Below are 24,951 nucleotides of genomic sequence, written 5' to 3'. Positions count from 1 at the left end.
CTCAAGAATTCACAAAAACTCTTTAAACTCTCGTGGCTATATGTACAAACCATTTACTACTCCACACTGTTATGCGTATCCGTTTAGCAAACTTTATTTTTAAAATATGCCGCAGTCGTATGCAATATTAAAAATATGAATTCAGCACGTGTCTTACTTTAATAAAAGATTATCTCAAATCTTTTTACCGATGCACACCGCAGACCGATTTTGAAAATAATACAAAATGCGAAAATGAGTATAACAATGTTTTTGTACAAATCTGAAGGGTGGGAAATTCGTAGCAAAATTCTGCACGGTGCGCCTGAACCAACTTTAAATGAAAGGTTTTGCGGTTTTTGAAACACACACATTTACATTTTTTTACATTTTTAGAGCGCTCTGGCGACTTTTTTGTTTTTTTTTATATTCTCATGAACATTGCAGTTTCAAATTTAGTTTGGATTAACGATTTCGTTTTAAAAGCGCTATGGCGACTTTTTTCACGAATATTGTAGTTTCAATAACCGTAAAAACATCCCATGTGTAAGCACCTTCGATTTAAAGTTAATTCAGGCGCACCGTGCCTAATAAAAGAAATACTTAAAAAAGTAATTTGAATATTAAAATACTATGTATGACCAGACCAAATAAGTCGGTATACAACTGAATTGAACAAACTAACCTAACCCCCGTTGTTACAAAACTTCTTTTGTTATTGGTTGGATTTTCCGAACATATTTATAGCGTTCCGTTTAACTTAAAGTTAAAAGTGATCATTAAATTTTAAGAAGAAGCTTCTGGGCATTATCTTTTAATGTGAAAATTATATTTTTAATGTCTCCAAATTGGTTTATTTTGCGTTTTCAAATCCATCCAATAGTAAAAGAAAATATATAATAATGAAAGATAAGTAATAATGCTTACATACTTTTAGGCGCATGACTAAATGAGTCTTCACAACATTCAGATTAATCGTACAATAACATCTATGTATGTGGAAAAGACCGTTATGGACTGTAGTGTTACTTATAACATATAACTTAAAACAAATATAATATTTATTTATTAATCTAATGAATCGCGTTCTTTAAAGATTATGTACAATTGTCACATTTTATTCAAAATAAATATTCTATTAACATGTGTTTAATATTCCTTTCTGATATATATGTATTAATTATAATTAATAATTATTAATCAATAATAATAATTACTGTGCTATACCAAAAAATACAGGTGTACTAATGCACCAATTAGGTTTTGTTGAAGTCCATTGAAGACGTACATAAATATTTATGGTTTTTGCAGATCACTTCGTAAAGTGATTTTATAACAGAAACGATAGAGAAAAACAGGTAAAAAAGTATCAGTCGGCTTTGCCTACAGAGATATACCTTCAGCCTCTATGAATTGAAACTTTCATTTAGGGACAGATCGAATGTATTTAGGGTCTTTTCAGAATTTTGTGTCCTTTTTTGGAAACTTAAACTTGCCCACAAAAATGTGGATTAGTGTGTTGCGTAGGAGGTATTTAAAGGAATGGACCAACATAGTCCATTAGGAAAGTGGATCATATTTTTTCGATAGATATGGCGCCTACTAGTCATTTCAGTGGGTCATCATATAACTTTTGGACCAGTTTGCCAGGAAGCACGGAAAACAAAATATCGCTGTAAACAGGACCACAACAAACAGCTTCGGTATACATTTACAAAGAATCTTCGAAAAGACCCTAAACTGCACTTAGATACAAATGTTGAACTTTTGTACCCTAAGGAGAGGACCTATATGGGTCATTTTAGAAGTTAAACTAAATTTGGACAAAATATTAGGAGATCTAAAGGTGGGACCAAATTGTTTGTCCCGTTCAAGAGATATCGTGCATACCATTTTAGTGACATTTTTTATACCCTACACCACACAGTGGTAAGGGGTATTATGTCTTTGTGCATTTGTTTGTAACATACAAAAAGAAACGAAATAGACCCATAGTTCCTTTTGGGGATATACATATAATCACTTTCTGAGTCGATTTATGCATGTCCGTCCGTCTGTCCGTCTGTCCACGTATTTTTGTTCGCAACGTACAGGTCGCATTTTTTGTCCGATTCAGCTGAAAATTGGGGACTATAATTTTTTCAGCCATAGGAAGAACGCTATTGCTTTTGGTGAAAATCGGTTCAGATTTGGATATAGCTCCCATATATATTTTCACCCGATTTCACGTATTTGCTGCACCAAACACGCTATATATGTACGTCTGATTTTGATGAAATTTTTAGTGTGTGACTCAATTCGGTCTAGAAATATGTGTGCCAAATAATATCAAAATCGGTTCAGATTTGGATATAGCTCCCATATATATTTCCAGCCGATTTCGCGTATTTGCTGCACCAAACACGCTATATAAGCCTGATTTCAATGATTTTTGGAATGTGTGACTGAATTCGGTCTGGAAATAAATGTGCGAAATTATATCGAATATATTTATTTTATTTTTTATTTTTGCCTTATTAAGGCGAAGGCCATTTATAGTGATATTTAATTAATTCTCTTTCGAGTTGAGCTGTAAGGCCTTTAGAGATACATTGAAAAATTAGGAGTCTACCGAAGTCCCACGCATCCAACCATTACACTACGTTTCACGGGTGGTAAAGCCGATCTTCAGGTGTATTAGGATGTTCTTGTGGCAGACGAAGGCAAAGCTTGGAAACTAGTATATATATCGCACTTCATTAGATAAATGCATATGCAAAATTATGTCAGTTAATTGAAACTCCAAACTTTTCCTATAGTCTTGCTTGGTTATATGTAAAAATTAATATATAATTTTTATAGTTAAGGGTTAAAATTTTTATTTATTTATTAAATTAATCTATTGGTTTATTTTTATAATATGAAATTAATGTAATTAATTTGGTAATCCCATTTTTCAATGTTCACAAATACTACGGTAAGTTTTATTCCTACATCATTAGTAATTGCTCTTCTATATCAGAAGATTTTATTTTTTTGATTTGATCATCAATTATTGTCTACTAAATCGGCTGGAAATATATATGGGAGCTATATCCAAATCTGAACCGATTTCGATATAATTTGGCACATTTATTTCTGGACCAAATTCTGTCACACGTTCCAAATTTCATTGAAATCGGACATATATAGCGTGTTTGGTACAGAAAATACTTGAAATCGGCCGAAAATATATATGGGAGCTATATCCAAATCTGAACCGATTTCGATATAATTTGGCACACTTATTTCTAGACCGAATTGAGTCACACACTAAAAATTTACATAATTTCGCATATGCATTTATCTAATGAAGTGCGATATATATAATAGTTTCCAAGCTTTGCCTTCGTCTGCCACAAGAACATCCTAATACACCTGAAGATCGGCTTTACCAACCGTGAAACGTAGTGTAATGGTTGGATGCGTGGGACTTCGGTAGACTCATAATTTTTCAATGTATCTCTAAAGGCCTTACAGCTCAACTCGAAAGAGAATCCTTTGATCCTTTCCTTACTGGTTTAAATATTGGGGAGGTATTCTCCACCTTCGAACTGAAATTAATAAGTTTGGATAAAATATGGCGAAAGGGAACCTTTGGACCAAATTGGTTAATTAGTTCGAGAGTGCTCTCCAGCCATTACATATTGGATTTTTTTACACCTTTCGTGATTTCTGTGGGTTGAACTGAAGAAGAGGACCGATATGCATTATCTTCGACCTTAAACTAAGTTTGGACAAAATATAACGAAGGCCAAATTTTGGACCGAATCGGCAGATCCGTTCGACAATTATCTTGCGCTCCAACCACTACACATGGTTTCATAGGGTTTTTTTTGCAACTTTTAGATTATTTTCTCAGGAAGAATAGACTTGTCCCTAATGAAACGTGTACCGTCGTATGGCGTGCAGTGAATACAAGCTGTTACCACAAAAATCAAATCGATTCAAGAGCAGGTTCTAAACTGCACTTTTCCGAAATTTTGTGTGGAAAGTACCTGAAGGAGTAGACTTATTGAGTCCATATTGGAACCTCATCTAAGTCTGGTATAAATTTCACGATGTGCAGAGTATGGACCAAATCGGTAACTCCCAACAAGAGTTATCTGACGCACAAAATTTCCGAAAATTTTCGAACTTTTGTGGGGGGGTGACGGAAGGAGTAACCCATCTTCGAACTTAAATTAAGTTTGAACTAAATATTATGACAGCCAAATTTTGGACCGAATCGATTGATCCGTTCGAGAGTTATCGTGCGCTTCAACCAGACAGACAGACGGACGGACAGAAATTTTTTTCTTTCGCTGAAAGGGTCGAATGTTACCTTCCATATATTTTAACGAAAGAAAAAAAATAGTAAAGATACGTGGTGAAATGTAGAAGTTATGCGCGTTTAAAATTAAAAATCCAAGAAAGTCACTTTTCTCTATAGTTACCGTTATAAAATCACTTTACGAAGTGATCTGGATCTGGATCGTCTTTCATGGACTCTAACAAAACCGAATTGGTGCATGAGAACCCATGCATTTTATCGTGTAGCACAGTGCTATTCATTCAAAATAGTTTGAGCTAAGGCCATGCAGGTAATGGGTACTTTACACGTTATGTTTTTTACATATGGGTTGTCACTTTTTATATACACATATGTAAAATAGCATATCGTGTAAAGTACACATAAGAGTTGATGTTGTTTAGGAGAAAATGTCATATGCCGCAGAAAATGTCGCCGCTTGGTTTTAAAGATGAAAAGAAAGTAAAAATAAGAACTTTTATTTTAGATTTATTATTTAATGACTCATACCTGCTAACATATCTTTACTCAGATGGATGGACGGAAAATTAAGCACTAAGGTCACACATCAACTTGGCGATTTTGGGGGATCTGAAAAACAAATTGAAAGGTTGTTAAAAATACTTTAATTATAATAATCATGTAAATGGAGATGGAAATAATTGTTGAAATGTTACACAAAAAGTTCCCCTTTCAACTTGACTACAGATATATCAACCCCTTCCGACTACAGATCTCTTTATTATTTGTTTAAGTTCAAATACATATGTATATTCTTATAAAACAGCAATGCACAATAAACAAACATACTACCCTAACAAAAAGCATGTTAAATTCAGGGTGGTGGTTGTCTGCAAGCTCTGTGTATATCAAATTCTGAAATCTGCAACTACCCCCAACACATTCTTGTGATTATCTTTGATGATATCTTTTTATATATCAATGTAGGTACAACAAAAATCTGAATGACTGCTTGTTGACAAGTTTATTAACACATTTTCTCAACGAGTTTTATGACAATAATATTGAGAGCAATAGTGACCTAACCCTTATGAAATTCCAAACAAATACGCTCAAGACTCGCGTAAAATAATTGTCTGGAATATACGAGAGAACTTATTTTAAGAACAATTTTTGAATATTATGTTATTGTCATAAAGGTTGTCCTTTGTGACACAGGACCCCATCTTTAACTTTCACGTTATTTTAGTTATTTATTTATATTTCATTTTATAAATTGACCTTAAATTTGAGTACTTTAATAAAAAGGCGCAATTAACTGCTACCTGCATCCATATATGAGTGGGTATAATCCTGAAACCATTTCAAAAATCACATTGCGGAGTTTTTGTTAGTCTCCTTTTGGTGATCAAAAACTGATTAAGTCGTTTGTATGATCAGAAAGGGACCTGAAAGTGACTCTCTGTAATTATTAACAAGTAGGAACGGCGTTAAGTTCGGACGGGCCGAATTGTTATACCCTCCACCACGAATGTATGGAAGTAAAATGGAACAATTAGTTTCCTTTTGTTTAGGAAGAAGACTAAATACCAAATATCGGCAATTTCGGTAAAACAATTTGGCTAACCTTCAAAATGCGGAAATTCGGGAGGTACCGTTCTATGGGAGCTGTATCAAAACATCGATCTATACCTCCACATTTCTGGCGGAAAGTTTTTAGACTCAAAGAAGACAAAATACCAAGTTTCCTATATTTCGGTAAGATAATGTGACTAAAACCTTCAAAATACCTTAAATTAAGAGGTACGCTTCTATATGGATATAGGAAGACGTTTACCTATACTAAAAATTCTCTTCTGACATATTTTATAACCCCACGGGAGACTAAATAACAAATTCCAGTCTTTCCGTGGGATATTGACGTCACAACATTCAGAAATACGAAAATCGGGAGGAACACTTCTATAGGGCCTATATATAAGCGTGTGCCTATACAGACGAATTTCAGCCATTTCGGTGGGTTTTTTGGTCACAACCTTCAAAATGCCGAAAATCGGGAGGTACCGTTCTATGGGGGCTAAATGCAGGCTTGGACCTGTACCGACAAATTTTTGGGGGGAAATTTTATACCACCAACGAAGACTAAATACAAAATTTCTGCTATTTCGGGGGAATATTGAGGTCACAACCTTCAAAATACCGAAAGTCGGGAGGTTCCATTCTATGGGGGCTATATTAAGGCGTGGAAATATACCGACAAATTTCATATGGAAAGTTTTGTACCCCCAAAGAAGACTAAATACCAAATTTCAGCCATTTCGATGGATTATTGTGGCCACAACCTACAAAATACCGAAAATCGGGAGGTACCTTTCTATGAAGGCGTGGACCTATACACACAAATTGCATACGGAAAGTTCTATACCCCCAAACAAGTCTAAATACCAAATTTCAGCCATTTCGATTGATTGTTGTGGCCACAATCTACAAAATACCGAAAATCGGGAGGTACATTTCTATTGGGGCTATTTGAAGGCGTGGACCTATACCGAAAAATGTCATATGGAAAGTTCTATACCCATAAAGAAGACTAAACACCAAATTTTAGACATTTCGGTGTGATAATAATGCTAAAACCTTGAGAATACCGAAAATCGGGTGGTAGCGTTCTATGGGGGCTATATCAAAACGTGGAACGATATAGCCCATTTGCAATACCAAACATCCTAGGAGTAATGGAAACTTCTATACCAAATTACAAAGCTCTATCATAAAAATTGCGAGCTGTATCTTGATTTCAACAGACGGACGGACAGACGGACATGGTTATATCGACTTAGAAAAAGGCTTTTAAAATGTGACTTTTTTTGTTATTTATTGACACATTTTGATCATCTGAAGATTAAACAAGTAAAACGCAATCACAAATAAAGGCGTTTAAAATGTGACTTTTTTCGTTATTTATTGACACATTTTGATCATCTGAAGATTGAACAAGTAATAACGGCGTTTAGTTCGGCCGGGCCGAACTTGTTATACTCTCCACCACAAGTTGTATTGAAGTAAAATGGAATAATTAGTTTCCTTTCGTGTACGAGTATGAAGAAGACTTAATACTAAATTTCAGCAATTTCGGTAAAACAATGTGAGGCACCATTCTATGGGGGCTATTTCAAAACGTCGATCTATACCGACAAATTTCTGACGGAAAGTTTTTTTGGCTCAAAGAAGACTAAATACCAAATTTCCTATATTTCGGTAAGATAATGTTAGCCACAACTTAAAAAATACCGAAAATCAAGAAGTACGCTTCTATGGGGAAATAGGAAGACGTGGACCTTTACTGATAATACTCTTCCGGAATATTTTATAACTCTTGGAAGACGAAATAACGAATTTCAGCCAACCGAAATTGACGTCACAATCTTCAGTATTATGAAAATCGCGAGGTGCCGTTCTATGGGGGCTATATCGAAACGTGGACCTAAACCGACAAATTTTAGTCAGAAATGGGGCAATATGAAAGCGTGGACCTGTACAGACTAAATACAAAATTTCAGCCATTTTGGTGGAATATTGAAGACACAACCTTCAAAATACGAAAAATCGGGAGGTACCTTTCCATGGGGGCTATATGAAGTCGTGGACCTATACCGACAAATTTAAAAGGGAAGTTTGTGTACCCCCAACGATGTCTAAATACCAAATTTCAGCCATTTCGGTGGAATATTGAGGCCACAACGTTCAAAATAGCGAAAATCCGGAAGTACCGTTCTATGGGGGCTATATGAAGGCATGGACCGATACCGACAAAGTTCTGGGGGATAGTTTTATACCACCAACGTAGACTAAGTACCAAATTTCAGCCATTTCGTTGTGATAATGAAGCTAAAACCTTCAAAATACCGAAAATCGGGAGGTACCGTTCTATGGGGGCTATATGAAGGTGTAGACCGATACCGACAAACTTCTGGGGGAAATGTTTATACCCCTAAAGAAGACTACGTACCAAATTTCATTTTCCATTTTGGTAGGATAATGAAGCTAAAACCTTAAAAATACCGAAACTCGGGAGGTACCGTTCTATGGGGGCTATATCAAAACGTGGACCGATATATCCCATTTTCAATACCAACCATCCTGCAAGTAATAAACACTTCTGTACCAAATTTTGACTGTCTATCTTTAAAATTGCGAGCTGTATCTTGATTTCAACAGACAGACAGACGGACATGGTCAAATCGATATAGAATTTTATGCTGATCAATAATATATATACTTTATAGGGTCTCCGACGAATATTTCGATGTGTTACAAATGACAAATTTAATTATACCCTCCATATGGTGGAGGGTATAAAAATGCATAATCAAAAAAGGGTCATGCAGGTGTTTCAAAAGTGATTAGAATTATGTATGTATGTTTGGTTGTATATAATTCTCATATACACTTTCTACAAAACTTTGATATAAAAATCACGTATAAGACAACACATGCCCAGGTTTTGCCAAGTGAAATGAAGAAAGTGAATGAAGAAACAGTATAATAAAGGGATAATTAAAAGTCATAACAAAGCAGAAAAGAAAACAAAGGAAAGGAAAGGAAAGAAACAAAAGACAAAGAAGAATAAAAAGGAAAATTCTTTTAATTTTTCGTCTGATAAAAGCACTCATTAATGACTCACTAAAAACTCATAAACGATTATTTACACGACTCAAAAAAGACTCGAAAAAGATTTACAAATTAATCAACAAATCACCAATAAATGATTAAAAGACGACTCGAAAAAGACTTAATATACCATCAGAAAATAGGCAATAATGATTCGAAACTAATACAGAGGAAGACTTATTTGTGATTTGTTTAGAAGAGTCCCCTCAGGTTACGTTTTCCTCCCGTCAAAGGAGTCATTTATGATCAAACAAGTAAAAAAGTGTCAGTCGGACATTTGAACTTGCCGATAAAAATCTGGATTAGGAATTAACTGCACTAAGACACAAATGTTGAACTTTTGTGGGTGGGATACCCTTAGGGAGAACCGATATGGGCCATTTTAGAAGTTAAACTAAATTGTGAAAAAATATAAGGAGATCCAAAGTTTGGACCAAATTGGTTGCCCCGTTCAAGTGATATCGGTTGAACAGTTCGAGAGTTATCGTGCTTTCCGACCGCCGCATATTGTGACATAGGTGTTTTTTACACCTTTCAGGCTGTCTTCCCAAGAAATATGGACTTGCCCCTGAAAAAAACTTTTACCCTCGTAATGGATGTAGCGAATGCAAATCGCTTCAACAAAAATCGAAGTGATTCGAGAGCAGGTCTTGAAGTGAACTTATCTGAAATTTTGTGTGAGAGGTACCAGAAGGAGTAGACAAATATAGTCCATATTTGAACCTGATTTATATCTGGTGGATACATTAGAGTTATCGTGCGCACAATTTTTCCGAAAAAAATTTTTGTGGGGGTGGTTGGTACCTGAAGGAGTGGAATGATATGGCATATCTTCGAATTTAAACTATGTTTGGACAAAATATTACAAAGGCCAAATTTTGGACCGAATCGACAGATCCCTTCGAGAATTATTTTGCGTTCCAACCACTAAACACGGTGTCATAGGGGCTTTTTGTATCTTTCAGGGTATTTTCTCAGGAAGTATGGACTTGCCCCTGATGAAATTTGTACCGTCGTATGGAGGTCAGTGAATACAAGTTGTTGCAACAAAAGTCGGAGCGATTCGAGAGCAGGTCCTATTCTGAACTTATCCGAAATTTTGTGTGGGAGTACCCGAAGGCGTGGACCGGTTGAGTCCATATTGGAACCTCATCTAAGTTTGGTAGAAATTTCACGACGTGCAAACTTTGGACCAAATCGGTTACTCCCTTGATGAGTTATCGTGCGCACAAATTTTTCGAATATTTTCGCACTTTTGTGGGGGAGGTACCGGAGGAGTGGACCGATATAGCCCATCTTCGAACTTAAACTAAGTTTAGACAAAATATAGCGAAAGCCAAATTTTGGACCAAATCGGTTCATCCGTTCGAGAGTTATCGTGCGCACCAGCCAGCCAGACAGACAGACGGACGGACATTGCTACATCGACTCCAAATTGTCTGATACACATTTCGTCCAAACATACCTGGGGTCTAAAACAATTATTTCGATGAGGCACATTTTGCCCGTATGAAAGTGTATATGAGGAAAAGTCAAAATTTTTTAGTTTCCATGAAGCCAAGGTTTGCACTATTATAATACGCAAACTATTGTAGTTTACCAGTAACTATGACTATTGCTGGATTATTTTAGATGTTTTTGTACAAAGCTCAAAAATTTAGCAAAAAAAAATTAATTTACGTGGTAGTTACGACCGCGTAAAGGAAAAAACATAGGTAAAACACGTTGAAGCTAAACAGGTTTTTTACATTGCTATTCGATTTCTGATTAAACCATTCAAATGACGGACATCTGTCCAAAGTAAAAGTAGGAGAATACAAAATGAAGATTACACTTCTAATGTATCACTTTCCAAAATTTCCACTGCATCCACCTTTTATGGATGCTGACATTTTGAAGCCGGATTTCAGGTGTTTTTTGTATTTTTTATGTAACTGGGACGCGCATTCGGATATTTCGAAAAACCAATTATAGGATTAAAGAACTCGCGATTTCGCATAATCTGATATGTATATTGAGAATGTAGCCCACACAGCAGCAGAGTAATCTACTGCCAAAGACCAAAATTTAGTGTGATATTTTTTCTAAAAACCCTATTTTTTGGGTACAGTATTTACTATATCGTTTTGAGTGTGCTGGTACCCCGCGATATTTTAGTTTTTCGACGATCCGGATCATATGAATCACAGATCATAAAAATCCATCTACTAGAACGGCGGAAATGGCTACTGCAAAAATAGAAAAATTTGCAAAAAATGTTTTTCAAAATATCGCTGACTAATTCGCGTTTTATGTGGATCGTTTCCATTTCAATGAAGAAAGTGAATCATCACTCACGTTTGTGCGAAAACAGCGGTTTGAAAAATTTAGTGGCGTGGGAGCTGTATCCGATTTATCCAAAAAATACTGTGTGATGCTACATCCACGGTTCTTGATGGATTTTATTGAAATATGTTTAGATCGATGTATTTTTTCAGGGTTGATAGTGAAATCGGATGCGCATAAAAAGTGTATGCACTTTGTGCAAAATATAAGCGTTATACAGTTTGTTGCACACTAAACTGCAGACGATGCTACATCTTAGCGGCCAAGGTAAATCCTGGCAAATGTGTACAAATTAAAAGAGAAGAATTCGCTGTATTGGTAAACCGCATGCGCATCAAGTGATTTTGAGGATTTCGCGATTTACACGCATTTCAAAATGAACATTACCCGATACAATTTTATTTCAAGAGTATACCCCATTTAAAGGAACCCAACATTTTTTTGAAAGATATCCATATCTTCTGCTAGATGTTAGCGTGTTTTCGAGAAGTGATTAGAATAAAAAATGTGATTTATTGCGTGAAATTTAACTAAAATAGAAGAAAAACTCCGACCTATTTTTCTTACATTTTGTTCAACTAACTCACAAAATAAATTTTAATAAATATTTTCTCTTACAAATATTTTATAAATTTCCTCAATATATTTTTTTGTTTTCGCTATAATATGAAAACCACTAAACGGATTTGTATAGTTTTGGTTTCATTTGAATCGTCGCGATGTTTAGATTACGTACATATTTTATATATATTTTTCAGAGGCATAAGCAGGTTGAATTTTATTAAAACAAGTTGCAAACTACCAATTGTTTGGAATTCTTTCCTAATTTCCGCGAAAATGCACAACTTTTTCACTAAAGTTATGGGACCTCAGGAAACATATAGTATGTAGGGAGCCCCTAATTAAGAGAGTTTCTCAATATAATGATTAGAGTCTTTAAAAGATTTTTTTCTTTTTATCAGAATTGAAACCGCCATAACTTTTGCGCGCAACAACCGAAATTAGTATCACGAACAGATTTAAGAATGGCATTTTTTTCCCAATCTATGTACCAAAAATCTTTCATGTAGCTTAAAAAAAAAATTTAATATTTTTTTTTATGGAAAACTAAAAAATTTTGTCTTTTCTTCATATACCCTCGTTAGCATAAATGCTGAGGGTATAAAAATGAGCTCATATTCCAGCTTTTTAATCATGCAGCCGGATCAGAAAAGGCTCGAATTTGATAAAAATTTCAAAAAATGTTGGCTGTGTTTTCAGAACATAAAAACAAATCGTCAAGCTTCTACGTTCAAAAACAACGATGCTATTCAAGAAATGGCATTTCGGAAAATGGCATAATATTGCAGATTTTGTTGTAATTGAGGATCTCAAAACTAAGCACTTCAGCGGTTTTGGTTTCACTACTAATTCCCCTTCGTATATGATCGATAATATCTCATATACTCGCCTTCATAAGATTAATATTCCATAAAACAGTTTTTAATTTTATACCGTTTTTTGCTTCTCCTGTATAGTTTTGGTTTTGTGGGTTACGTCTTCGGGCATTTATGGTGACGAAATTTTCCCTTGTCTAATTGTATGAGTGAGCAAATTGACACACACCGACAGCACGTGGGACCCCAATTGAACACTGTTACCATAGACCAGGAGGAGGCATTGTGACTCACAAGAGAGCCAATGTGCTCTAAGTGAGCGTAAATTTGTTATAGCTCACAGCCTGTGTAGATGCTAACACGTTGTGAACAACAACAAATTTACGCTCATTGAGAGCACAAGAGAGACCCAAAAATGTTCTCTGCCTCACACTGCCATAGACTAATAAAAGTATAGACCAAGGCTGAGCAAAATCGAGAGAGAGGCAAATTTAAGAGAGAATTAATATTTAATTTTTCTTGATGTTTCATTACTTATTTCAACATTTTTTAAACATTAATGTTGTCTAAAATCGTCCACAATGCAAATTATTAAAAAATATAAATAAAAAATTTCATAAACTTTTAATTGTTTATGGTTCACAAAAAACTAAGAGTACGTTCTCACAATTTACCTGTGTGCTAGCACACAGCAGGGATGGAAAATTAAAAAATTTAAACAGTACTAAAATGGTACTTTTTTCATTGAAAAGGTACTTTTTTAATATTTTTTAAGAAAAAAAAAATAAAAATTTGTTATTCAGTAAAAAAACAACAACAAAGGCTTAAATATATGTAATCGGAAGATTATTCCAAAACGGTATATATTTGTATACCGTACTGTACAATTAATTTTGTCATTCCGTTTGTAACACTTCGAAATATTCGTCGGAGACCCTACAAAGTATTTAGCCAGTAGTGCGATTCTCTAACACATTTTTTGAGTTACCGACAAAAATCGGTAAAATTAAAACGCAAAATTATGAATAAAAAGTTGAAAGTTGACAACACTCTTGCTATCGGTAGAACTTTACGACTACTTTCTCTTGGTAGCTAAATTACCGAAAAATATCGTTAATTACCGAATTTATAAGCATTTTAATTTTACCGACATTTGTCGGTATCTCGAAAAATGAGTTATGCCGAGCATACACTATGGGCATGCACGACAGCATTTGTAATAGTATTAGTAAATTTTGAAATTTTTATCAATGTATGTGTGAGTATTTTAAGAAGGATTGAAATCAAAATAGTTTTGATTTTGTAAATGGACCCCTTTCAATCCGATGAATTTTGTTTATTTTCCAAACAATCGACAGACATTTTTTGAAAATAACAAATACTGCTTCTGAGGAAATTAAAAATTGTTGAAAATTTGAACTCAAAATCGTGCTTTTGGAGGAAAATTCATCATTTCTGAAAAATGGATTGAAGGCATGCCACACACTATTCAATCACACACGTATGCAAGGGGTTCATTTGGCAGTGTAGTTTGGCAGTTAGTGTATGGCCGGCATTAGAGAATCACACTACAGGTCCGTTGAATTCCAGATACAGTTCTCAATATTTAATATGGAGCTTTTTAATTTGGTACAGAAGCTTCAACTACTCTATATCTATCGGTTCACGTTTTGATATAGCTCCCACACAACGGTACCTCCCGATTTTCGGTATTTTGAAGGTTTGAGCCACATTATCATACCAAAATTGTTGAAATTTGGTATTTAGTCTTCGTTGGGGCTACAAAACCCTTCCCCAGAAATTTGTCAGTACGGGTCCACGTTCTGATATAGCCCCCATAGAACGGTATTTTAAAAGTTTTAGCCTCATTATCCCATCGAAATAACTGAAAATTGATACTTTGTATTCGATAAGGATATAAAACATTCCTATAGAGAATGTGGGTATAGATGCACGTTTTAAATAGCCTAGAGCTGGCAAACTATCGTTAGTACGACTATCGTTTTGATCGCTGTCGTATAGCCTTGTTTATATTGAACTTAAACAAATTATTTTTTAAATAATTCGTGACAGATAGTCCAAAAAAAGTTTTGGTGGCCGATATAAACTTTGTTTTTCATCAGTAATCAAAACGATAGTCAGACTGTCGTTGGTTTTGTAGCACCATATGGCCCCCATAGAAGAGGTATTGCAGATTCTCATATTGGAATGTACTTCGATACCGCTCGATGTGAAGTCTTTTAAATGATTAGACTACCGTTGTGACTGTAACTTGATATTTTGGATTCTCAAAGGGTGGAAGAACTCCACAAAGAAAATGGCCAATATATTTTGGGATGTTCCCAACATATATCCAGATTTTTAAAATTTCTAGTAAACTTATTTTGAATTTAGCATTTTTAGTTCCACATAAAATTTTTCTAGACTTTAGTATGGAAATGGTACTCAATTGTCCGCGGGGGTACTTCGGTACTTTTTATAGTGAAATGGTACTGAAAAAAGTACTATTGTACTGAATTTTCCATCCCTGGCACACAGGCGTGCTCACCCCTAGTATAGACAAAGAAATCCTCTCACCTAAATTCTCTCACTGAGTGTGAATTGAGTCAGTTTAATATGCACTCAATTTTTAAAATGGCAATAACTATACATTTTAAACTATTTATTCTTGTAGAGGACAATATGTGGGTAATCTTGGCCGCATCTACATCCTCATATAAAAATATTCAACAAAATATTGCAATTTACCCCAAAACATTGTGCAATTGAGTGAAAACGCTGGCACTTTCCTTAATGGCGACACCTAGAAAAAAGCAAGAACATCACATTTTCTCTGTCTAAACACTTATTAGTCTATGCTGAAACTATATTCCAGACTTTAAATGTGTGTGTGTGTGAACACTTTAAAGACTTAAAAAGATGGAACAAATAACTATATATTTGTGTATATTCACAATAGCTTTTTGGGTTTAATGACCTCTGAACCGAATCATTCCACTTTTAGTTGCATACGCATAAATATTCTGCGTACTTCGATTGAGAATTACTACATCTATACTATGAAATAATTTCATTCAATGAACAGCATTCATACGGAAAGCACACGCTATGACAAGGAGCGTATAACATTTTAGCATATGTATTACTCACACCATGCAAAAAAGCTGTACTACCTCAACAATAAAATGGAAAGTAATTTCTGTTGATGGCAGTAGTCTTTTTTGTATACATACAAAAAGAAGGAACCCACCCCTAAAATGACACACACACTAATGGCCACGTGCCAGCATTTCATTTTAGAGGTAGTTTACACTATCTATCAATGTCATATGACACGAAATAAAAACATTCCATATTTACCCACGGAGGCAATGTGGAGACGTAGTTTTTTTACATTTTTGCTGGTGTGGACGCACATAGTAAATGGCGTAAGGAAAATCTCCAATATTACACATATTAGCGAATATATAACGATGGAAAATTTCATGTCATATGACATTTACATATAGTGTAAACTACCCCTTACTAAGATACTGTATATATGGAAAATACTACCGTAAGTAATCGGTTTGTATTGCGTATTGACAGCTATGATTGTAGTTGCTGAGATTTCTCTAAAAATGGTAATATTGTATCGAGTAGACAATTTTATAGTCTACGAGTACAAATGCACTGTGGGGCCAAAGTCAGGGTTTTGAGGCAAAAATTCACAGGGGCAAGCTAGATCTTCAAAATTTCGTGCCGATGTTTATAATCGGCCTAGAAACGAATCTGCCAAATTTGGTTGATATCGGTTCATATATAAATATAGCTCTCATACATGTAGTATATGCTCGCCCGATTTCAAGTAATTGATGGTCCAAGCTTGAAAATTCTGTCCAATTGTGATGAAATTTGGACAATGCTACCGTATTCTGACTATAAATAAGTTTACCAAGTTCTATTAAGGATTGGATATAGCTCCCAGCTGTGTTCAAAATAGTAGCAGAGCCCATACACAAAATGGAATGGTCCAAAAAACATGGTCAAATTTCTCCATTTTGGCCAATTCTGTATTTGTTTATTAACAGAAATATGACAATTTGTTTTAAATTATTTACTGTTTACACCAAGATTATAAATGATCTTCAAATTTTTGTTCAATAAAATAGGAGTGTGAAAGAAAAAGAACAATAACAAGTAAAAAAGCGTTAAGTTCGGCCGGGCCGAACTTTTCATACCCTCCACCATAAAATATTCTGAACTAAAATGGAATAATTAGTTTTCATTCCTGTCCCCAACTGTAAGTGGGTACGTTAAAATGTCAGATAATGTACATAAAATGCTTCATTTGGGAGGCCCTTTTTATGGTCCCTATATCTAACTATGTATGTTGACAATTTTCGGTGGGCGAGAAATTGGGAGGTACCGTTATATAGGGATTATAAACATGGACCTGGATAAAACATGGGCCTATGTTGACAGTTTTTGATGGGAGCCTTTAATGTCAAATAACTCCTAATTCGGTTAAAAATTTTAGCTAGAATCCTCGAAATACCGAAAATCGGTACAAAACGTGGGAACTTCAAATGTCATTAACAGCTAGTTCGGAGGTATGTGGGCTATACGAAAATATGAACTTAAATGAACAATTTTTGTTGCAGAATTTTTGTTGGCATTTAAATTTCAAATTACAGAAAGTTCGTCCAAAAATAAAGCTAAGGTACGGAAAATCGGGTTTTTTGGGGCTATACCAAAACATGGACTTATCTGGTTAAACATTTTAAGTAAAATCCTCAAAGTACAGAAAGTCGGAAGTATCTTTATATTGGGGCTATGTTGAAAATTGTTGATGCAGATGTGTGGTGACCACTACAAACTTCAAATGTCAAATTACAGTTAGTTCGGTTAAAAATTGTAGCTAAAATTTGCCAATTACGGAAAATTGGGAGGTACCGTTATATGGGATTTATATCCGAACATGGACCTATGTTGACAATTCTTTATGGAGAGGTGTTGTGACCACTAAGAACTTCAAATGTCAAGTTACTGCTAGTTCGGTTTAATATTGTAGCTAAAATCATAAAATTACTGAAAATCGGGAGGTGCTTTTATATGGGAGCTTTATCAATACATCGACCTTTCTTGACAATTTTTGGTGGAGAGGTGTGGTGACAAATGTACCGCTATATGGGGACTATACCAAAACGTGGACCGATATAGCCCATCATCGAACTTGACCTGCCTGCAAACAAAAGACGCATTTTCCCAAAATTTCAGACAATTTTGGTGAAGAGTTGTGGTGACCACTTAGAACTTCAAATGTCAAATGTTGAAATTACAGCTAATTCGGTTAAAACTTGTAGGTAAAAATGTCAAAATACCGAAAATCAGTAGGTACCGTTATATGGGGCTATACCAAAACATTGATCTACGTCCACTAGTTTTGTTATATAAGTCTATTGACACTTAAGAACCCTAAATGAAAATGTAGCTAAAAACGTCAAAATACCGTAAATCCGGGGTACCGTTTTATGGGGGCTATACCAAAACATGGACCTATGTCCACAACTTTTGTTATATAAGTTTATTGGGACTTAAGAACCCTAAATGTCGCATTATAGATAAATCGGTCTGAAATATAGCTAAAAACGTTAAAATACCGTAAATCGGGGGGTACCGTTATATGAGGGCTATACCAAAACGTGGACCTATGTCCACAACTTTTGTTATATAAGTTAATTGACACTTAGAAACCCGAAATGTCAAATTATAGCTAAATCGGACTGAAAATGTAGCTAAAAACGGCAAAATACCATAAATCGGGGGGTACCGTTATATGGGGGCTATACCAAAACGTGGACCTATGTCCACAACTTTTGTTATATAAGTTTATTGACACTTAAAAACCCGAAATGTCAAATTATAGCTAAATCGGTCTGAAAATGTAGCTAAAAAGGGCAAAATACCGTAAATCGGGGGGTACCGTTATATGGGGGCTATACCAAAACGTGGACCTATGTCCACAACTTTTGTTGTATAAGTTTATTGACACTTAAAAACCCGAAATGTCAAATTATAGCTAAATCGGTCTGAAAATATAGCTAAAAAGGGCAAAATACCGTAAATCGGGGGGTACCGTTATATGGGGGCTATACCAAAACGTGGACCGATATAGTCCATCATCGAACTTGACCTGCCTGCAAACAAAAGACGCATTTTCCCAAAATTTCAGCGTTCTATCTCCATATTTGTGGATGCTAGAGTGATTACCACAGACGGACGGACGGACGTGCACAGATCGACTCAGAATTTTACCCTGATCAAGAATATATATACTTTATAGGGTCGCAAATGAGTATTTCAATGCGTTACAAACGGAAAAACAAACTTAATATACCCTCCTACTATGGTGGAGGGTATAAAAAATAAATCGCGGTAAAAGTTCACATTTTTAGGAATTTTTAAGTTTTCGTGATTTTGCTTGGAAAACGCAAATCCTATCGAAATGGGATTATAGGTCTTACCATTGCACTGTATCGCCTCCATAAAAACAATGACATTTCGATAGGACTTGCCGCTTCCTAGCAAAATCCTGAAAACCTAACATGCACCCAGAAAAAAATCAACAAACATATTATTCAAAATACGTAAAATCTGGGAATATACCAAAATATGAACCAATATTTGTTGAGCTTTTCTATTCATTGAGAATCAGAAATACCATTTTACAGTCACTCCAGTAAACTAATCCTTTAAAAGACTTCGCATCAAATGGTATCGTAGTACCTTCCAATCTGAGAACCCGCAATAACTCTATTTGACGAAACATTTTTACCATAAAACCAGTAAGGAAAGGATCAAAGTCGGGCGGGGCCGACTATATAATACCCTACACCACTGTGAATATGTAAAATATAAATCGGAGCTATATCCAAATCTTAACCGATTTTGATATAATTTGGCACATTTATTTCCAGACCGAATTCAGTCACACATTCCAAATATCATTGAAATCGGACTTATATATCGTGTTTGGAGCTAAAAATACACGAAATCGGCCGAAAATATATATGGGTGCTATATCCAAATCTGAACCGATTTCGATATAATTTGGCACATTTATTTCTAGACTGAATTCGGTCACACATTCCAAATTTCATCGAAATCGGAAATATATAGCGTGTTTGGTACAGAAAATACGTGAAATCGGCCGAAAATATATATGGGAGCTATATCCAAATCGGAACCGATTTCGATATAATTTGGCACACTTATTTCTAAGCCGAATTCAGTCAAACATTCCAAATTTCATCAAAATCGGACGTATATAGCGTGTTTGGTGCAGCAAATACGTGAAATCGGGCGAACATATATATGGGAGCTATATCCAAATCTGAACCGATTTCGATATAATTTGGCTCAATTTAAGTGGCGATGTTTCGTGGCCACTGGGAACCACATATGTAAAATTTCAGCTAGTTCAAGCAAAAAATGTGGCTAAGATCCCTAAAATACCTTAAATCGGGAGGTATCGTTATATGGGGACTATACCGAACCGTGGACCTATCTTGACAATTTTTAGTGGAGCAATTTCGCGGCCATTGAGAACCTCAAATGTAAAATTTCAGCTAGTTTGGGCAAAAAATGTGGCTAAGATCCATAAAATACCTTAAATCGGGAGGTATCGTTATATGGGGACTATACCGAACCGTGGACCTATCTTGACAATTTTTAGTGGAGCAATTTCGCGGCCATTGGGAACCTAAATATAAAATTTCAGCTGGTTTGGGCAACAAATGCGGCTAAGATCCTTAAAATACCTTAAATCGGGAGGTACCGTTATATGGGGGCTATACCAAAACTTGGACCGATATAGCCCATCTTCGAACTTGATCTTCCGACGGCTAAAAAAATGGTATTTCCCAATTTTCAGCGAAATCGGTCAACAAATGCGACCTGTATCTTGCGAACGGACGGACGGACATGCATAAATCGACTCAGAAAGTGATTCTATGTATATCCCTAGAAGGAACTATGGGTCTATCTCGCTTCCTTTTGTATGTTACATACAAATGCACTAACACAAAACCTAAAATACTAAAACCTTCAAAATACCGAAAACAGATATGTACCATTTTATGGGAGCAATATCATAACGTGGACTTATACTGACAAATTTCATGGAGAAGGTTTTATAGCCCCAAAGAAGACTAAATACAACATTTCAGCCATTTCGGTGAGATAATGTCGCTAAAATCTTACATAGTCCCAAAATCGGGAGGTACCGTTCTATGGGGCTATATCAAAACGGACCTATACTGACGAATTTCTGGGGGAAGGTGTTGTAACACTAAAGAAGATTAATTACCAAATTTCAGCCATTTTGGTGAGAAAACTTGGCTAAGGCCATCAAAATACCAAAAATTAGGAGGTCCCTTTCTATGGGGGCTATGTCAATACGTGGACCGATATAGCCAATTTTCAACACCAAACATTCTAGGAGTAAGATTGGTTAAATATAACGAGCTGTATTTTGACTTCAATATACAGGACGGACATAGAAGTTTATGCTGATCAAGAATATGTGGTAAGATTCACAAAGATTCATTTACCATACTTCTTCCTCAAATATGAACATTATACGAAAAAGGAACATGTTTTCTATTAAATAACTAAAAATTCTAAAATTTACAAAAGAAACAGATTCTAACAGTTAACACACCACACCCCCTTCATGGCGTAGGCGCCATACCCCTTACATATTTCGTAATATGAATATATTCACATTTGTAATAGTATTTTTCATGCAAATTATTGGAATTCCTAATCTTCAGTAGTTGTCTTCTAACGGTATAAAATATGTTTTTGATATCACAAAAGGTAAAGAAGATATCACAAAACATACTTACTTGCTTACTAACAGGTAGTTTACACTATCTATCAATGTCATATGACACGAAAAAAAACATTCCATATCTACTCACGCAGGCAATGTGGAGACGTAGTTTTTTTACATTTTTGCTGGTGTGGGCCCACAGAGTAAATGACGTAAGAAAAATCTCCAATATTGCACATATTAGCGAATACATTACGATGGAAAATTTCATGTCATATGACATTTACATATAGTGTAAACTACCCCTTACTTGTGCAGCAGATACAGCACGTGGTTCATACGACGTCGATATTCACCGTCAGTGTTTTGTAAAGCGTTTGACGAGATGTGGCTTTGTTCTTATAGTTCTTCTTTTTATTTCACAACTGATGTTGTTTTCTGTGTTTACGGCGGTGCCGAGGTAGACGAAGTCTTTTACTACGAGTACCCCAAAATTGTAGGAACCAACGTCACCAGTTGGTCCGATCTCTATGGACGCATTGGGCGTCGACACCATCAACTTGGTCTTCTCGAGGACCGAATATCAGTTAATGTCATCCTACAAAGCCGAATGAGCTTTGCAGGGATACCGTATTCAGACATGGCTTGGAATAACTTTGAACGTAGGGGGCTATCGAAGGCTGCTTTATAATCGATAAAGAGGTGCTAGGTGCCGATCTGCATCTCTTGGGTCTTCTCCAGGATTTGCCGCAGTGAAAATCTGGTCAATGGTGGACTTGCCAGGTCTAAAGCCGCATTGGTGTGGGCAGCATACAGTCTTATCTGGACAGGGCACAGGAGCTCCAATCGTGGGGTACTCGTTCTTCCTGCCAGATGGTGCAAACTAGCTGATGAATACACCTTATCAGCATGTCGCCTCTGGTGAAGCTGGAGACCAAATGTTTTAATTTCCGACTAACTATAAATCCGCAATGGCAGCTATAATACAGTGCATCACCTTAAAGTGTTGTTGTGACGCCTTTCCCAATCCATCGTACTTTTGTACTTTTCAAGTACATCTGCCAATGCGTAGACTGCACCTTCTCTGTAAAGAGTGCTAACATTCCATGTGCAGATTCGCAGATCATGGTCCTCAAAACATATGTACCTACCATAATTTTTCCCAATACCCAGAAACACACAAAACCACCTGCGTCCGATATCATACCTATGACACAACTGCCAACTATTGGGAGATTGTAGACCATCGTTAAAATCACAATTTCTCTTATATGGATTTTTCAAACACTTGTAGTTTTCAAGAAAATCGGCGATAGTGTAGGCGCCCTAGTGGCGTAGCCCCCCCATGTTACCATATATATTTTATAGGGTCTTCGACGAAGTTTTCGACAAATGACAAATCGAATTATACCCTCCATATTTTGGTGAAGGATATAAAAATATTGTTTACAATTTCTTGGTTCATTGTTCGTTGTATCTGAAATTAACTGTATTAATCTTTATTTTTCTCACTTTTACATGGAAATAATTAAAAAGTTTAAATTCCTTTAATTCAAACCTGTGTAGGGTATAAATACCAACAAATCGGAATACAAATTCTGGCAACAATTGTTTTGGGCATTGAATCCATTCGGATTCCCGAAAATCCAGACATGATTCAAATTGAGATTCACTTCGTAACAAGATTTTGGCTCAAATCAAACTTATCACATTACCTTGCATGACATAAAAGTAGAGGATTGACATATCCACTAATATTATCAGCGCATAGATTTTCGTTGTTTTATAGTGTATAAGTAATATTTGTAAGATATAATTATAATAATGTCACGATGTAAGCCTTTTTATTTTCTTTATTTGATTTCCATTTTATCAAAATTTGTGAAATCTGCACGAAATCCTTCCACTTTCCAAATGGTTCATTTATTGCCAATTTGTTTCTTGTTCTACTGCAAGTCCAACAAACGTCATTTTATTTGCGTTATATATTTTTCTTTGAAGGCCATGTTGATGCTTTTGTCAGACATTGCTGCAGTGATGCTAATCAATAAACGTCAAATTGTAATTTTAGCGTTTTGAAAAATCCGTTACAAAATCATCCACCTTTTTGGTAGTTCAAATTTTATCACAATGCGAAAAATTTAAATATAAATTATATCGTTGAAATCAAAACCACTAATAACACTGTGATACAAAAGTGGACAAAATTTTTTTGCAGGATTTCTGATGCACAAATTCGGTTTTGTGGGAGTCCATAGAAAACGAAAATACCTTTGGTTTCTTTGGGTCACTTCGGTTTTTCATTTTATAACGGTAAATGTAGTGAAAAATGGGCTTTCTTGGATTTTCAACTTTAAACGGACATTACTTCTTTTTTCCACAACCGATTTGCACACACTTTTTTTCATTATAAAGGGGAGAGTAATGCTTTTCGAACAAGCCATAGATTTTTGAAATCGGTTAACAAATGGCTAAGTAATAGTGGTTTAAGTGCGACAAAAACGCATTAAAAACAGTAAAATGTTTTTCCTTGTGCTCTAGGCTGCGTAAACGACACCTAACAGTACAATTATTTACAGTTAACAAGAATGAAATTTAGTTGGCTTTCTAAAATGGGAAAAACTAACGAAATCGGTTGAAAAATGAATGCGTTATTGCATTTTTTGCGTTTCAACTTTTTAGTTTTTTTCATATTTTCCTTTATAAAAGATGGGTATCTTAGCATGTATGATTCTAGTTGTGATTATCCTGCTTAACAATTACGCACAAGGTATCAATGTTTTATAAAGGAAAATATGAAAAAAACCAAAAAGTTGAAACACAAAAAATGTCATAACGCATTAATTTTTCAACGGATTTTCTTGGTTTTTCCCATTTTGGAAAGCCAACTAAATTTCCTACTTGCTAACAGTAAATAATTGTACTGTTAGGTGTCTTTTACGCAGCCTAGAGCACACGGAAAAACATTTTACTGTTTTTTAATGCGTTTTTGTCGCACTTAAACCACTATTACTTAGCCATTTGTTAACCAATTTTAAAAATCTATGGCTTGTTCGAAAGGCATTACTCTCCCCTTTATAATGAAAAACAGTGTGTGCAAATCGGTTGTGGAAAAAAGTAGTAATGTCCGTTTAAAGTTGAAAATCCAAGAAAGTCCATTTTTCACTGCATTTACCGTTATAAAATGAAAAACCGAAGTGACCCAAAGAAACCAAAGGTATTTTCGTCTTCTGTGGACTCCCACAAAACCGAATTTATGCGTTAGAACCCCTGCAAATTTTCACTGTAGCACTGTGTAATTGTGGTAAAATTTGTTGCACGGCTTTTGTCTAAATAAACATGGACTTCCTAAAAAAACTATTATGTGTTTTAATTGGTATCGCAAGAACTATAAGCGATACACATTTATAACAATACTAAAGCCCGGACTTTAACAGTTTTTAAGTGCAAAGTAGATTTTTTGGGCCATTTCGAGTGCAATGTTTGGACCAAATTGGGCTCTTATTACGAGA

The 24,951-nt window shown here is 35.3% G+C and overlaps 1 long non-coding RNA gene across 2 annotated transcripts in view; it reads right to left on the bottom strand.

Moving 5' to 3' along the window:
• LOC141397275 (uncharacterized) overlaps window positions 1–23,409 on the bottom strand; it is a 48,643-nt gene extending 25,234 nt beyond the window's left edge. The window contains exons 1-3 of one of the 2 annotated variants that reach the window (XR_012411349.1): window positions 23,155–23,409; window positions 4,799–4,879; window positions 204–4,726 (exon numbers count right to left, since the gene is read on the bottom strand). This is a non-coding gene — a long non-coding RNA (uncharacterized lncRNA). Of the gene's footprint in view, window positions 1–203; window positions 4,727–4,798; window positions 4,880–23,154 lie in introns of those variants that run through there. The other variant, XR_012411348.1, reaches the window with a different exon arrangement.
• Window positions 23,410–24,951: the final 1,542 nt, after the last annotated feature.

This window comes from Musca autumnalis, unplaced genomic scaffold (genome assembly GCF_047663935.1).
Source record: "Musca autumnalis isolate F117 unplaced genomic scaffold, ASM4766393v1 scaffold_3, whole genome shotgun sequence".
NCBI lineage: Eukaryota > Metazoa > Arthropoda > Insecta > Diptera > Muscidae > Musca > Musca autumnalis.
This window is presented reverse-complemented; position numbering and strand designations above follow the sequence as displayed.